The sequence below is a fragment of the Melospiza georgiana genome, unplaced genomic scaffold (genome assembly GCF_028018845.1).
Source record: "Melospiza georgiana isolate bMelGeo1 unplaced genomic scaffold, bMelGeo1.pri scaffold_29, whole genome shotgun sequence".
Taxonomy (NCBI): domain Eukaryota; kingdom Metazoa; phylum Chordata; class Aves; order Passeriformes; family Passerellidae; genus Melospiza; species Melospiza georgiana.
In genome coordinates, this window is record NW_026652215.1 from 6,654,531 (window position 1) to 6,669,800 (window position 15,270).

General features: G+C 50.9%; 1 pseudogene; it reads left to right on the forward strand.

Annotated features, from left to right (window-relative positions):
• LOC131096410 (zinc finger protein 208-like) overlaps window positions 1-15,270 on the forward strand; it is a 1,316,393-nt pseudogene that overhangs the window by 152,931 nt on the left and 1,148,192 nt on the right.

Sequence of the window (15,270 nt, forward strand, 5' to 3'; positions counted from 1 at the left end):
ATCTTTTAAGATGTCTTCATACTTCAGCCTTCGGGAATCAGTGAGTCATTTCTCAGCCTTTTGGCTCAGGATACTCCTTACTGATTTTGTGATATATATATCTTCAATTTTCCCCCAAAAGGTTAATTTTTTGCTTTCTGCTACGAGTATGGCAGTAACTGCCACAGCCTGAATGCAGGTTGGCCATCTCCGGCTGACACGGTCTATAATTTTGATAAATAGGCCACTGGTTTCCTGGATCCTCCCCAGTCCTGGGCTAATACTCCATGTGCTACCCCTTTTTCCATATCCACAAACAGATAGAAGGCAGGAAGACTCAGTGCTGGTGAACCGACAATGTTTTACTTTAAAGCTTCAAACTTTTGTTCGTCATCTTTTCCCCACCTAATCTCTTCTTCCACTAACTTTTCATACAAGAACTGGATGGCCAGTGTGCATCCTTCAATCCATAGCCTACAATATCCCAACAAGCCTAGAAAACTTCTGACTTGTCTCTTTGTTTTTGGCAGTGGGAGTGAAACTAACCCCGTAATTCTCTCAGGGTTCAGCCACCAGCTCCCTTGACAAATCACATGTCCTAGGGAATTTTACTTCCCTCCCTACAAATTTGAGTTTCCCTTTTGATACCGAAAGTCCTTGGTCCCTCAGAAAATTTAACAACACTATGGTGGATTCCCAAACTTCTTTTTCTTCCTGTCCTGTGAAAAGGAAATAATTTACATAGTGGATGAGCTTTATCTCAGGTTTGATGGAGAAGAATTGTGTTACTTCTAGGGCTTGACCAAAGAGGTTTGGAGATTTGGAAAACCCTTGGGGTAACCTAGTCCACCAAAACTGTTTCTTACTCCCAGAATCAGGGTCCTCCCATTCAAAAGCAAATATATCCCTGCTTTTCTCTGCCAGTAGACCTGCCGAAAAAGCATCTTTTAGGTCTATGACACTAAACCACTGGTGTGCTGGGGGAATATTACTCAGTAGTGTATAGGGGTTAGGCACTACTGGGTACCGATTCACTGTTTTGTTGTTCACTTCTCTCAAATCTTGGACAAGCCTGTAAGTCCCATCTGACTTCTTTACTGGTAATATGGGTGTGTTATGGGGGGACATCCATGGTTCTAAGGTCTCATCCTCAAGTAGATCCTGGATCAGTGGCTGCAGTCTTCATCTCCCTTCCAGGGAGAGTGGATATTGTCATACACAGACTGGATAGCTGTCATCAATTAATTTTATTACTGTAGGTTTCATGTTCAATTTGCCTCAATTTTTTGGTTTTGCCCACACCATCTCATGAATTTTGCCCTCGTCCTCTTCCCTTATTCGAGAAGTTTAACTACCATTTTTCCTTCCTCTGGGAGTATGAAAATGCTTAGCTGCACTTGTAAATCTAACCCTAATAGATTGCATCCTGCTTCTGGAACTAATAGAACATCCCCAATTCCTATTTTATTTGTTCCTTCAAACTTTATTTGCATTATAACTGAGACTTTGAACCCTCCTTTAGCACCTACTACTTGCACAGTATCTTGACCCTTTTTGCACCCCTTTGGGATTCTACAAACACAAGTTCTTTCAGCCCCTGTGTCTACTAAGAATTCAAATTCTACCTCCTGGGGATCTATTTTTAAAGTTATCAAGGGCTCCTGATGGTACCCAGGAGGTAGAGCCCCTGACACCCCTAGTCTTCCATTTCTCCTTTTTGCTCAGTCTCATACATCCTCAGCTCCTTTTCCTTCTGGGGGCAATTCTTTCTGATATGCCCACTCTCTTTACAGTAAAGGCCAACTGGTCATAGTTTCCCCTGTTTCCCAAACTCTCCTTTTTATGCCCTGTCCCAAGGAGCTGAATCTCCCCTCCATCTATCTTCCTGCACTTGGAATCCTCCTCCCTTACCTGGGTTGTTCTTTAAATGCTGGTTTCCTTCCCTAATGGCAGTTACCACTACCTTGGTTTTTGTCTTGATCTTCCCTTAGTCCCTCTTTACATAGACTTTCTGTGCTTCCCTTAACAGATCCTCTAACCTGCTTTCTTGCCAACCATCTAACTTTTCTAACTTTCTCCATATATCTGGCAAGGCTTGAGTGACAAAATTTATCTTTAGTTAGACCTGTGTGGCCACTGTATCAGGGTCAACCCCTGAATATTGCCTCATATTCCTTCTCAGTCTTTCTAGCCACTCTGTTGGGGTTTCTTCCTTCTTTTGCTGCTCATCAAAAGCTTTACGAGCATTTTAATTACATGGAGATGCCTCTTTGATACCTCTTATAATCAATGTTCTATATTCCTCCATGTTTTGCCTCCCCCCAATGCTGTTGTGGTCACTGGTGGGGTGTACTGTGGGCATTTTCAGATCTCCAGGAGATCCTTGCACACACTCCCTTTCCCATATCCATATCTCAGCCACTCAGATCATCTGTCTTTCTTCTGGTATGAATAGCATGGTCATGATTGATTGCATCTCTTCCCATGTATAAATATTGGGCCCCAGAAACTGGTCTAACTGTTCCACTAATCCAGTGAGGTCCTCTAGTAATCCTTTCAATTATTTCTTGAACATTCTCACATCAGAAGAACTGAGAGGCATGGTTACAAATCTAATTCCTCCCTGTACCCCACACAGGGGTATTTCCCTCAGGGGATATAATCCCGCTGCTTGGTTCCCATCCCCTGATCTGCTTTCCTGTCTTTGTTCTACCCTGCTCCTGGTGTTCTGGCTAGGCCCATCAGGGGGTAGGGGAGGTGCATCTGAGGCTATTGGAGGTGGAGGGGGTAAGTGTTCTAATGGGTCCCATTCTTTATTTTCTGATACCTTAAACATGCTCACCTTTGAGGGTGAGGTCTCCCTCTCCCAGCAGGCAGGGTAGTCATTCTCTTCCTGATTGAATGGTTTCTTAGCTCTTACATGGATGTTTAATGCCTGACACATCCATCCTTCGTCTGACCCATACCTCGGCCAGTATACATGATTGCTCCTAATTTCCCTTCTGGTCCATTCTACCATGCACTAGTGAATAATTTTGAGCTCATCTTTTTCTCTGGTAATTGGGTCATATTTCCACCGGGCTAGTTTCCCTCCCTGTGGGCCATGTGGGGGTATAACTATTGGTAGCTCTTCAATTTCTAACTTCTCCCATTAGGGATTCCCTATTTGCCCACAGTCCCATCCTGACTGGCCGATCACAGGCCCTCCTCTGACAGAGCCCACCTTTCCAACCACAGGCCTTCCAGACAGAGCCTGGCTCTCTCAGAAGGGAAAAGGAAAGGGGGAGTGGGAAAAAAAGAAACAAGGGAAGGAGGAAAGAGAAGGAAAGGGAAGAGAGAAAAAACAAAAAAACTGTACTTCTCTTTTGACAAGTAAAAAAAGAAAAAATTCTTACAATCCAGGGCTTCCGTATTACCGGATTGGTCCCTGCCCTTCCTCTCCTCAGTTCAATGCTCTGGTCCCATGGTCGCACTCTGCTCCCTGTCCCACCTGGCTCAGCTCGGCTATGACCTGCCCCAGCCCCAATTCCCCTCAGCAGCTGCAGTCCCACCCCTGGCCCAACATAGCTCGGCTTCGGCAACTCCACCATGTATAATTATCCATTATTGATTCGATGCAGTGGCTTCCATCCTGCTTCAAACCTAACTTGGTTTGGCTTCGGTAGCTCTGCTCACTCCAATTCAACTTGCAGGCTCCGCCTGCCCCAGTTCGGCTCGGCAACTGTGGTCCTGCCCCTGGCCTGACTCGGCTCAGCCTCAGCGGCTCCACCTGCCCCAATTTGGCTCGGCTCAGCAGCCGGCCCAGCCTGACCCCCTCGGTTCGGCAGCTCTGCCCTGACGTGACTTAGCTTGGTGGCCGGACTGCCCCGACCCCTTGGCTCGGCAGCACAAAAATTGCTGCACTGGCTCCTGGGTGACTCCCTGCAGCAAACCCCTCAGTGGTCACCCCGCTTCCAGCCCGGCTTCGGCTGGCCCTGGAAATTACAGCGCTGGCTGTGCCCCAGAGACTGCCCCCACTCTGAGCACTGCTCGAGCTGCCGCGCCGTGTGGAACTCACCGGCTCCCTTGGTGTGTGCTGGATGGGAATCCCGCTGTGGGTCCCCGGCACAAACACAGTTTCCCTGATGGGTGAACCCTGCTCCCAAGTCCCCACAAACCCTTCAATCCTACATGTCCCACCAGCCATGGGGTCCTTGTCTATGGGATTCCTGCTTTCCTCCCCCTCCATGCATCCCACTGTTCCTTTTTCCTTTCTAACGTCCAATATCCTGACGCTTCAAGGGACCAGGATGGATCCAGTATATTACTAATGTGAAGCTCACTTTCATATACTGGAATTATGGAGTAAAATCTGGCCAAAAATAGTTATGTGGATGTGCTCACCCCTCTTCCACTCTTTTCTTTATCCAGTCTCCTGGTGTCTTTGGGCTTACAACCTGCAGCCATTGGTGGAACTGGGAGAGTCCAATAGACTTTGTCCAATCTGTAGAAGGGGGCGCCCCTTTTGAAAACTCCTAAGGACACCAGGTTTATTTCGCAGACGAGTCCCCATTTGTAAGAAATTATGCTCACTTCCAAAAATTTAAAAGGATTAATAAAACTTTATCAAAAAGAACAACAGAAGACTGAACACAGAAAATATTATGGCACAGGGAGCAAAGGATTTTTTCCCACCATGTGCTCATCCACACAATGGATGTTTTGCCTTTTAACCCTTTAGCCCGTCTCAAAATCTTGTTAATCAACTCCTTCTTTGCTGTCCAGTGGTGGAGGTCACTTCCTTACATCTTGATTGGAGGTCAGGTGTTGCCATAGTAACAAGCCAACCCTCCCAAATACCCCAACTACCAGGAAACAACAAAACAAGGGGGGAGTAAAACATAACTATAAAACTATGAAACTTGTCTTAGGATATCCATAATATCTGCCTTTTAATTGTGAGACTCAAGACTCAACCATCGCATTACTCATCTATCACACAATTATTTCAAAACTGCTTCCTGTTCCACTCTGACTGTCCCTGCAGAGGAACAGGGCATTTTTCATGCTCTTCCACAAGGTCAGGCTTCTCATTTCATGGCGAATCTGGGAGGGAAATGGCCATATTAAGAAGGAGAAAAGCAGAGGAAATAGTTTAGAAATTCTTAGAAGAAATTACCCTTCTTACAGACAAAGTCCACCAAGTCATTCCCTGTATTTCTCCTTCCCAGATCCTTTCAGTCTACTACTCTGGGAGATGCAGCTTGTTCTGTTGCTTATCGTGAACTAATTGTGCTCTTGATTTATACCAGCACAAGAGATGTACAATCATCTAAACTGAAAACAGAAACAAACTGTCTCTGACAACCAATTTTCATGTTCTAGATCACTTTCCAGGTGTCTATGGAGATGTGTGAATGATTATCACACAACTCTCCACTTCTGGCTGCAGCTTCTGGAGATTGTTTTTCTGAATTCAGTCAGGGTTGCATTCCCCAACAAGTCCTGGTACCACCTCCTGTTTTCCAAGGTTGGAACAGCCACAATGAAAACCTCACCAATGGCACAACTCCCCAGTCCACCAGGAAAAGAAAGGACAAGTTGTCAAGTTCTCCAAACCTTTGTCTGCTTTGCTGCAAGAGTCCTGCTGCAGGCACAGTGTGGAAAGCCATGAGAAGCTGCAGGTGGTGGCACATCTTGTGACAGGAGCTCGACCTTGTTCTCCAGGAAAGGTTTTTGAGAAGAGCAGACAGGACTGTGGAGAAGATTCTTGGAAAACTGAACCAGCTTTCCAGAAGTGAAATGAAAATAGAAACAAATCATCTGAAATGTTTTCCTCTATTTATTTCTATGCTCCCCCTTTCCATGTTGCACTGCTTCTCCATGCCATGAATTCCAAATGCATCTCACCTTTAAGATCAATGACTTAGTGAGTTTTAGACACTCTAAAATACCATGAGCTGCACACAGTTTGCCTTCCCATGTTTTTGTTGGAAAGCAACGCTGGATCCATCAGTGCAGTGCTTGGGTCGGGCACAAATCCTGCAGTCAGGGAATGTGCCCCGGCAGTGTGTGACCCTCAGCAGGGACAATGCTCAGCAATCCTGCAGGCAGGGAATGTGCCCTGGCAGTGTGTGACCCTCAGCAGGGACAATGCTCAGCAATCCTGCAGGCAGGGAATGTGCCCCGGCAGTGTGTGACCCTCAGCAGGGACAATGCTCAGCAGCGTTGTTGTGCTCGGTCTCCATGGAACCATGCCAGGAGCAGCTGCTGAGCTCAGAAGCCATCGCAGCCCCCGCCCTGCTCCAGAGCCCCTTGGCAGGGTGGGCTCCTGCCCTGGCTCTGTGTGCCAGGAGCCGGCAGCGCTGGGTGCAGGGAGCCCAGGGAGGGCACAGAAACGCTGGGTGAGAAATGCTGGGGCACAGCGAGATGGGCGAGTGCAGCCGGCCAGGGCAGAGGAGCAGCACGCACAGGGGGCACAGCCTGCAGGACAGATGGCCAAGGGGAGAAAAAAACAAACTTCTCAGGAGGGCGGAGAACAAACTTTTAGTTGCAAACTCCAGAGAATGAGGTACTTGGGAAATCTTAAACAGCATTGAATTACAGTAAATCACTTGACAAAGCACTGACTTCGCCAAACTCTAACCTGTTCAACTTCAAGTTATGCAGATTTTGAGAAGAGGAAGTCAGGAGAAGAGAGAGAGGGAGAGAGAGATCCACAGTCAGTCTTGGATCTCAGCTGCTGTGAGCTCCAGGGCCATGGGACGTGTCAGTGTCACACCCGTGTCACAGCCTGACCTGCTCTGGTCCCTCTCCCAGGTGGGGTTTTTGGGGTGCCAGGGGCTTGGCTGCCACTTTGGGGCTGGGCCAGAGGCTGCAGTGGCTGGGGTGGGGCAGTGACCACCCCACCTATGCAGAACTCTCCCTGCCCCCAAACACACACTGGAGATGTCTGGGGCCGTTCATCGTTTCTCTGCTCTCCAGCACTGAGGCAACAGACTCTGGATACAGCTCTGAGATCATGCCCAAGGCAACCACCCCTGGAAATGGGGGTCCATGGAGCTGCTCTCAGGAAACCCCCAAGAGCTGGGGAGTGCCCCAAAACCACCTCAGAAATGTGAGATACCTCAAAATCTCTTCATAAATGTGGATTATTCAAAAGCTCACTCAGTAAAGGGCTCTTCCTCCCTTCATCATCCTCAAACTTTGGCTGTCTCATTGCAGACCCCAACCCACCTCCCCAATCCCAACCCTGACACATCCCACCACTCCTGAACATCAACACCCCCTTCCCAAGGCATATTTCCCCCATTTCCCACCTCCCAAACCCCGTCGCACCCATCCTGCCCCACCTAATGCCCATCTCAACCCTCCTGATTTGAAGCCCACTTTGCTCAATCCCCTTCCAACACCATTCCACACCAAAGAGTTGTGGAATCGAGGAATTTTGGTGTGGGATTGAGTAGTTTTCAGTGGCATTTAGGTGACAGATTGAACCCTCTTGTCTCTTTCAGTGCCAAGAAAGGGAAGCAAGTACACCAAATACCCCCAAAACCCCCAAATTCTCCCAATTATCTCCCTGAATCCCAGATTCCCCTGAAACACAAGTAAAAAGTGAGCCTTTAGATGCCTTTGATGAATTTATTGATTTTTACCCCAATTTTCTCTGTTTTAAAGGGATGAAGATGAATGCAAAGAAAATTAGGGCCAAAACAAAAGAATAACCAGCCCCGTGTCTTCCCAGCATGCATCACAGAGAATGTAGAGTGCAAGGTTTCTGACCAACGTGGGTCCTCCCATGGGGGATGAAGCTGGAGCAGTGCATGAAGCTCCTCCTGCAGTTGGGGCACTCACAGGGCTGCCCTTACCGGTGACTCCGTTGGTGTTGGGTAAAGAACGAGCGGTCTGAGAAGCTCTTCCCACACTGGGGACACTCGTAGGGGCTTTCCCCAGTGTGGATGTGCCGGTGCCTGATGAGGGTAAAGTTGTGCTTGAAGCCCTTCCCACACTCAGGGCAGCGGAAGGGCCTCTCCTCTGTGTGAATCCGCTGGTGCAGGAGGAGATTGGAGCTGGTCTGAAACTTCTTCCCACACTGGGGACACTCGTAGGGCCTCTCCCCAGTGTGGATGCGTTGGTGGGTGATGAGGGCGGAGCTGCAGCTGAAGCCCTTCCCACACTCCCCACACTTGTAGGGCCATTCCCCTGTGTGGATTATCTGGTGGCGGATCAGGTGGGAGCTCCGCCTGAAGCTCTTCCCACACTCCAAGCACTTGTAGGGCTTCTCCCCATCATGAAGTTGCTCATGAGCCACCAGCTCCAAGCTCTGGCTGAAGCTCTGTCCACTTTCCTGGCTCAATGCGGTTCTTTCCTTCTCAGAGCAGCCTGGGCTGGGTTTGCAGCCCCTCCTCTTGTGGGATCTCTGGAACTTTTCCTCCCCATTGTAATTCTGCACTCTGGCACCACTAAAAACAGCCTCTTCCTTGAGGTTCTGGTGCAGGGATTTGTCCTCCCTGGTCTCCATCCTCAGCTCCTTCTCTGGGGAAGGAAGGACAAGGAGAGGATGGGATTTGCCTCCGTGCCAGAGGGAAGGGGAAGGAGATCCCCCCAGTGCATCCCCAGCAGGACGGCGTTGGCAGCAGGGTTGTCCTGCAGCTGGGGGCCATGCTGGGCTGGGAGATGGAGCAGGAGAAAGGGGGAAAGGGGCACTGACTTCCTCCTCACCTGCCTGGGTATCCTGGGGCATCTTCCTCTTCCTCGCAGCCTTCTCCTCCATCAGGTGAAGGTTTGGGAATGGGAAATCCTGGTTTGGGGTAAAACAAGGTGTGAATCCTTGGATTGGGAATTCCTCCCAACCAAATCCATCTCCAGAAGTTACTGGTGCCCATAAAAATTTCCAAAAATCAAGAGTGAATTAAAAAAAGCCACCAGGAGCATCCCATTTCCAGTCTCATCCCTCTGGGGTTCTGGTGGTCCCCTGTCTCAGGGCTGCTGGGGATCCCATGGGTCCTGGGGATCCCTCTCTCCAGGGTCCTGCTTAGGGATGCTGGGGGATATCAGTGTCCCCCACTCCAGCCTCCCCCCAGTCCAGTCACTTGGGGGTCCTCTCTCTTCCCACCACCCTGTCCTGGATTAGGGCAAATTTGGGAGAAAACCTCCAAAGGGGTTTTCTCTAAAAAGCAAATTCAAGCAGCCACTCCCCCAACCAGATCAGGAAAAGACTTCCTCGGAGAAAAGGGGAAAAAACCTCTTTATTTAACAGGCAAAGCATTCATCAGCACAAAAAATGAACAACATTAAACAATAAAACCTCTTGCCGCTACAAAAGAGATGACAATCTCAGAAAGTCCTTCTGTGGGCTGTAGCTCTGCTCACTCAGTCTCTAATCAGTCTCATGACAGTCCTTCCACTGCTGGAAATGCTGCGGCCCAGGCTCAGCCTGGTGGGCCACAGGTGGGAGCTGCCAGCGGTGTTCTGGGTGTTCAGTCCAGAGCAGGTTTAAACAGCTCCAAAGAAAAAGAAAAACCATACTCCAGGGAACTTCTCTGCCTCAGAGAGTTAAAACTAATGAAAAGCAAAGGAGAGCTCTGTCCTGCTGTCTGTCAGCAGACAACTGATACCTTAGGTTTTAGGTTTTTCTGTTCTGTTTTGGTGTGCAGCTTTTAGCTTTATATTAAGTGTTACTGGGATCTTTTCACAGAATGTTGAAGACAAAACAATCATCTTCTAGCTGGAGACTCAAGGACAATCTCTTCAAACTTCAGGCCCAAAGCATAAACAACATGAAAAGAGGAGGGCGGGCAAGCAAGCAAGGAGGATTAAACTTCATAATTTGAAGCTATTAATTGGGCAGTTAACTCCTATATGCAAATAGACTAAAACTCATAAAAATGTGAGATCTCATGACCAAGCCCTCTTTTGCTCCCATCTTGGAGCCATCCAGGAAGAGCCACAGCTGTGCCTCCGGTACTGCCAGGGTGTGGCCTTTGAAAGCATTTCAGTAAAATTCCACTTTATTCCTATCAGCTCCATCTGGCCACTGTTCCAGCTCCTTAAGGCATCACAACAGTCCAGGAGCAGGAATGTGGAGGAGTGAGTGCAGTGTATGAAAACAAACTACTGCTTCTCCCTTCTCCCCTGCGCTCTCAGAATCAAACTTAAAGGTGCAGAACTCATTTCTGGGCTAAACAGACTGATGGGGTACGAGCATCATGAAGTCACCCCAGGACACCCCTCTCAGGGTCAGGGGGTCCCGTCCCCGCCTCATCTCCGGGCTGCCGGGGGTCCCCCAGCTCCGGTATTGCCCCTTCCCCTCTCCCCGCCCCGGGGGTCCCCCGTTCCACAGCCCCGGCTCTCACGGGAATCCCCAAAACCAATGTCCCGCCCCGTCGGTACCGGGCCATCCCCACGTGGACCCCTGGAACCCTCCCGAGGGGCGATCGCGGCTTCTCTGCCCCCGAAAAAGCTCCTCTTGGGGAGCCCGGGGATACCCGGGGCTCGAGTCCGGGATCTGCCGGCTCCGAACACTCTCCAAAAAATCCTCCCTGAGACCCCTGGCTGGAGCCGGGGCGAGCTCGGCCTCCGCCCTCACCTGCGGCTCGGGGCTGGGGGCGATGCTCCCGGGGCAGGGGGTGCTGCAGGCTCGGCGTGCGGGCGCTGCGAGCGCCGCGATTCTCCCGCTCCCGCTCCTGCTCCTCCTCTCCCTCCTCTTCCTCCCGCATTTCCTCCGCTGCCAGCCCGGACCCCCCTTTCCCACCGCTCTGCCCCGCGGCCCCGCAGCACCGGCTGCTGGCTGGGGGAGCCCCCGATCGGCCCCAGGGCTGGGCAGGGGCTCGGGGACCCCCCCGGGGCGGATCCGTCCCCCGGCCCGAGCCCCAAATTCCGCTCCGGGGCCGCCGGGCTCTGCGGGCCCGCCTGGCAACCGGTGAGTCATCGGCGAGAAATGCTCTGGTTGGCTGGAAATTGGTTAGCGCCTCTTCTGATTGGCTGGAATTTTGAAAGGCGCTGCGCCCTGCGGGTGTCCCCGAGAGCTGCGGAGTCCGGGTTGGGGCTTTTTCCTCTTCCTTTCGCTCTGAGAACATTTCTGATTTCTTTCTCTCCCTCGCTCCTTTCCATTTCTTGTTCAGTACAATCCGAGTTCGAGCAGATCGACAGGTTGCGTTCTCACGGTGTCATTTGCACCTTCACTCAGGCCTGAGAACGTCGGAGAGCCCCCCAGCCCCGAGCACCCTCAGCGGTGAGAGGGACACAGAGCCCCTGGTCCCCAGCCCTGCACAGGCATTGCCTGAGGCCAGAGGGATGAAGACCCCCCGAGCATCCCCCAGAGGGAGGGGACAGAGACTGCCCCGAGCATCCCCTGGGCTGAGAGGGACAGAGACTGCCCCGAGCACCCCTGGTACAAGGTGAGAGGGAGGGAGACCCCCCAGGCATTCCCTGGGGTGAGAATGATGGAGACCCTCTGGGGAATGGCCTGGGGTGAAAAGGACAAACGCCTGGGGAATGGCCTGGGGTGACAGGGACAGGGACCCTCCCCAGCCCCTTCCAAGCATCCCCCAGGGTGAGAGGCACAGAGCGTCCCCTGGGCACCGGACAAAATAAACTTTGCAGAAATCAAACTTAACTCTGCATAAAATACTTCAATGAATATTTGCTTTTCCCACAAGTCACGTAATGAAAACGCAAACAAATCCCAAAATTTTATAAACTGACAATAGAAGCTGTTTTGTGGCAAATCTAAATTCTATTGGTCCTGCACAGCTCCAGCTCAGCTGCTGGCAGGTTCCAATAAAAGAAAAGTGGAAATTAGGCCCAATACAGAATATGAAAAGGAAGGGGAAGCTCTGTGTAGCTGTCGCAAAGGTGACAGGGACAAAGAGAAAAATTATTCTAACATTTGACAAAGTCGCCCAGCCTGTGAAAAAGCGTGACAGGGACCGAGACCTCCCCTGGAGCAGGGCCAACTGTGACATTGTCCCCTGTGTGTGTGGCCTTCGCAGGGTGGGGGTTTTACACCTGAGCCAGTTTGGGTAAAGGGGGGTGATGTTCACCCACCCAAGCAGGGATTACCCCACTGTTTCAGGTTGCAATGCAAGATGTAACCAAATGCATGTTTTCAATCACCATCTTCATCAACTGCTATAAACAGGTGGGGTAGTGTTCTTTATGGCTTCCATGACTCATCCCTGATAATGCTCTCCAGGTGAGATATGTTCTGCTAATGGGCCATTGAGTGCCACTGCAGGACTGATAAAATGCCATCATACCATTGTGGGATGCTCCGCCCAGGGGGAGGATCCAAGCATTCCTACATGGATATAGGCTGAGGCTTTCAACATCAGGAGCAGCTCGCCTACTGGATTCCCAGAGGACAAGAGCTCTATAGCCACCATTGGACCTTCAGAGGAGGACCAGACCCTTCTACAGGATCACTCCTTCGACAGAATCACGTTGATCACTCCAACAGGACTGCAGCCACCATTTAATAAGACTGCTTCCACCACCCTGCCCAGCAGGGTGTCAGGTTATATCCTGACTCTGTCAGTTTAAGGCAGTGTTTCTGTATCATTGCCTTGATCCTTATTTTGTTATTGAATTGGAATTCGTGCCCGACCCAAGCGCTGCACTTGTGGCTCCAGCATTGCTTTCCAACAAAAACAGGGGAAGGCAAACCTCGTGCAGCTCATGGTATTTTAGAGTGTCTAAAACTCGCTAAGTCATTGATCTTAGAGGTGAGATGCATTTAGAACTCATGGCATGGAGAAGTAGTGCAAGATGGAAAAGGGGAAAACAGAAATAAACTGAGGAAAACATTTCAGATGATTTCTTTCTATTTTCATTTCACTTCTGGAAAGCTGTTTCAGTTTTCCAGGAATCTTCTCCATAGTCCTGTCTGCCCTTTTCAAAAACATTTCCTGGAGAATGAGGTCGAGCTCCTGTCACAAGATGTGCCACCAACTGTGGCTTCTCTTGGCTTTCCACACTGTGCCTGCAGCAGGACTATTGCAGCAAAGCAGGACAAAGGTTTGGAGAACTTGACAACTTGTCCTTTCTTTTCCTGGTGGACTGGGGAGTTGTGCTATGGGTAAGGTTTTCATTGTTCCTGTTCCAGGCTAAGAAAACAGGAGGTGGTACAAAGAATTGTTAGGGAATACAAGCCTGGCTGAATGCAGAGAAAGAATCTGCAGAGCCTGCAGCCACAAGTGGAGAGTGTTGTGATGATCATTCCAACCTGTCACTGGACATCTTGAAAATTATCTGGAATGTGAAAATGCTCTGACAGAGGGAGTTTGTTTCTGAATTCAGTGTGGATGATTCCACATCTGGTGCCTTGGTGCATAAATCAAGAGCACAATCAGTTCATGATAAGCACCAGAACAAGATGGACCTGTCAGAACAGCCAACTGAAACAATCTGAAAAGGAGAAATGCAGAGAATGACTTGGTGAATTTTGCCTGGAAGAAAGGGGAATTTTTTCTAATAATTATTAATACATTTTGGCTTTTGGTTTTCTTAGCAAGGCCATTTGCATCCCAGATTCGCCATGAAGTGAGAAGCCTGAGCTTGTGGAAGTGCCTGAAAGATGCCCTGTTCCTCTGCAGGGACATTCAGGCTGGAACAGGAGCCCGAGCCCTCTCTGGGGCAGCCTCCTCCGAGCTGGAAATTGTGCCATGCTGGGAGAGGAGGAGGAGGGGGAGAAGGCTGGCGCTGTGTGGCAGGAGCAGGAGGTTTGGGCCGCAGGACATTCCATCTGCGCCACTGCCCCGCAATGGGCGGCCGTGCCCGGGGCTCTGCGCCTGGCCCCGTGTGCGCTGAGCTCCCTGGGCTGGGCTCAGGTTCCCGCTGGGACTGGGCAGAGCCTGGGCTCAAACTGGGGGCAGCAGCAGTGCAAAACACCTCTGGGCATCTCCGCTTCCTGCTGCTGGGAAGGAGAAATGAAGCGAGTTGAGAAGTTCTGATTTCTGTTTCTCCTGATGGATTTTTAAATTTAATTCCACATTATGGAGGCAAATTCTGTGACAGCCTCTGTCAGTTTATTCTATTTCAACAATGCCAGCAACAGGGCTGTGTTTGAGTTCTGCAAATGTGGCCTGTGTGGCTTTAATTCCCCTCATCTTAGTGTTCAGGGGCTGGTGGGCATTCCAGTATCTGATGATCTTTATGCCTGTGACAAAAATACTGACTTCACTGTCATGAAAGCACCGTGGGTAGAACCAACTGAAAGAGGCACTTGCATTTTTATGGATAAAGTTCAAGTGGCAAGCAGAAGAGCGCCAAGAGCAGCCATGATCTGCAATTCCCAAGGCAAAGGCACCAGCAGCCTCCTGCTGTCACCTCAGGGTGAGTAAAAGAGTGTTGAAAACAGCGCTGGAACCCGATCCTTTCTTCCTTTGAGGGCTTACTCGGGGCAACACAGGCAGGCCCTGAGCAGTCAGGGCTGTGTGTGGGTGCTGGTTGCTCTGCTCCAGAATTGAGCTGGAAAAAGCCCTCGGGAGCCGAGGCAGGAGCAGGCGGGAAGGGGCCGGCGCTGCTGCTGCTTCCTGGCCGGGAGCCCCGGCTGGGCCGGGCCGGCGCCCCCTGCGCTGCGGCTGCTGCTGCTGCCAGAGCCGGGCGGGACTCGGGGACAGGGACCGGACACGGGGGAACAGCAAAGGCCTGGCGGCTGCAGGGATGGTGGTGCTGGGGCCGGGGCCAGCACAGAGCTTCAGCCCGCAGTTAACCCTGAGGGAAACGCCGGGGAAAGGCTCCATTTCAGCCTTTCTGCACTTGTGGCTGTGAAGGGACTGAAATGAAAGCAGAACAAGTAGGGCCCAACCTGTTCTCCTGCCTTGGGTGGAGCCCCAAGCCTGAGGCTGAGAGGGGCTGTGAGGGGCTGTGAGGGGCCATCAGTCATGAGGTGTCATGAAGGGCCTTGAGAGGCCATGAGGGGCAATGGGGAACTCGGAGATGCCTTAAGGCCCTGTGAGGGGCTGTGGGAGCCCAGGCCCCTCATGGAACCAAGGGTCCATCATGTCCCAACAGGGCCTTGTGTAACCAAATGGACCATGGTGACACTGTGGAGCCTCATGGTATCACAGGTCCATTGTTACACAGCAGCCACAGCAGGAATGCAGAACCAAGGAGATCATTGTGACACTGCACAACTGTGCAAACCTGTGAGCCTACCAGGGAAAAGCCAGCAGAAGTGCCCTGGAGAGACACACTGTAGGCTCTGGGCATTCCTCACAACTCAGGGCGAGGAAAGAGGCTTCCCCATGGTGCTCTGCAGCACTATGTTAATTTGTCCCAGTTCTGTACTCTCCCTTGGCCTTCTCTACC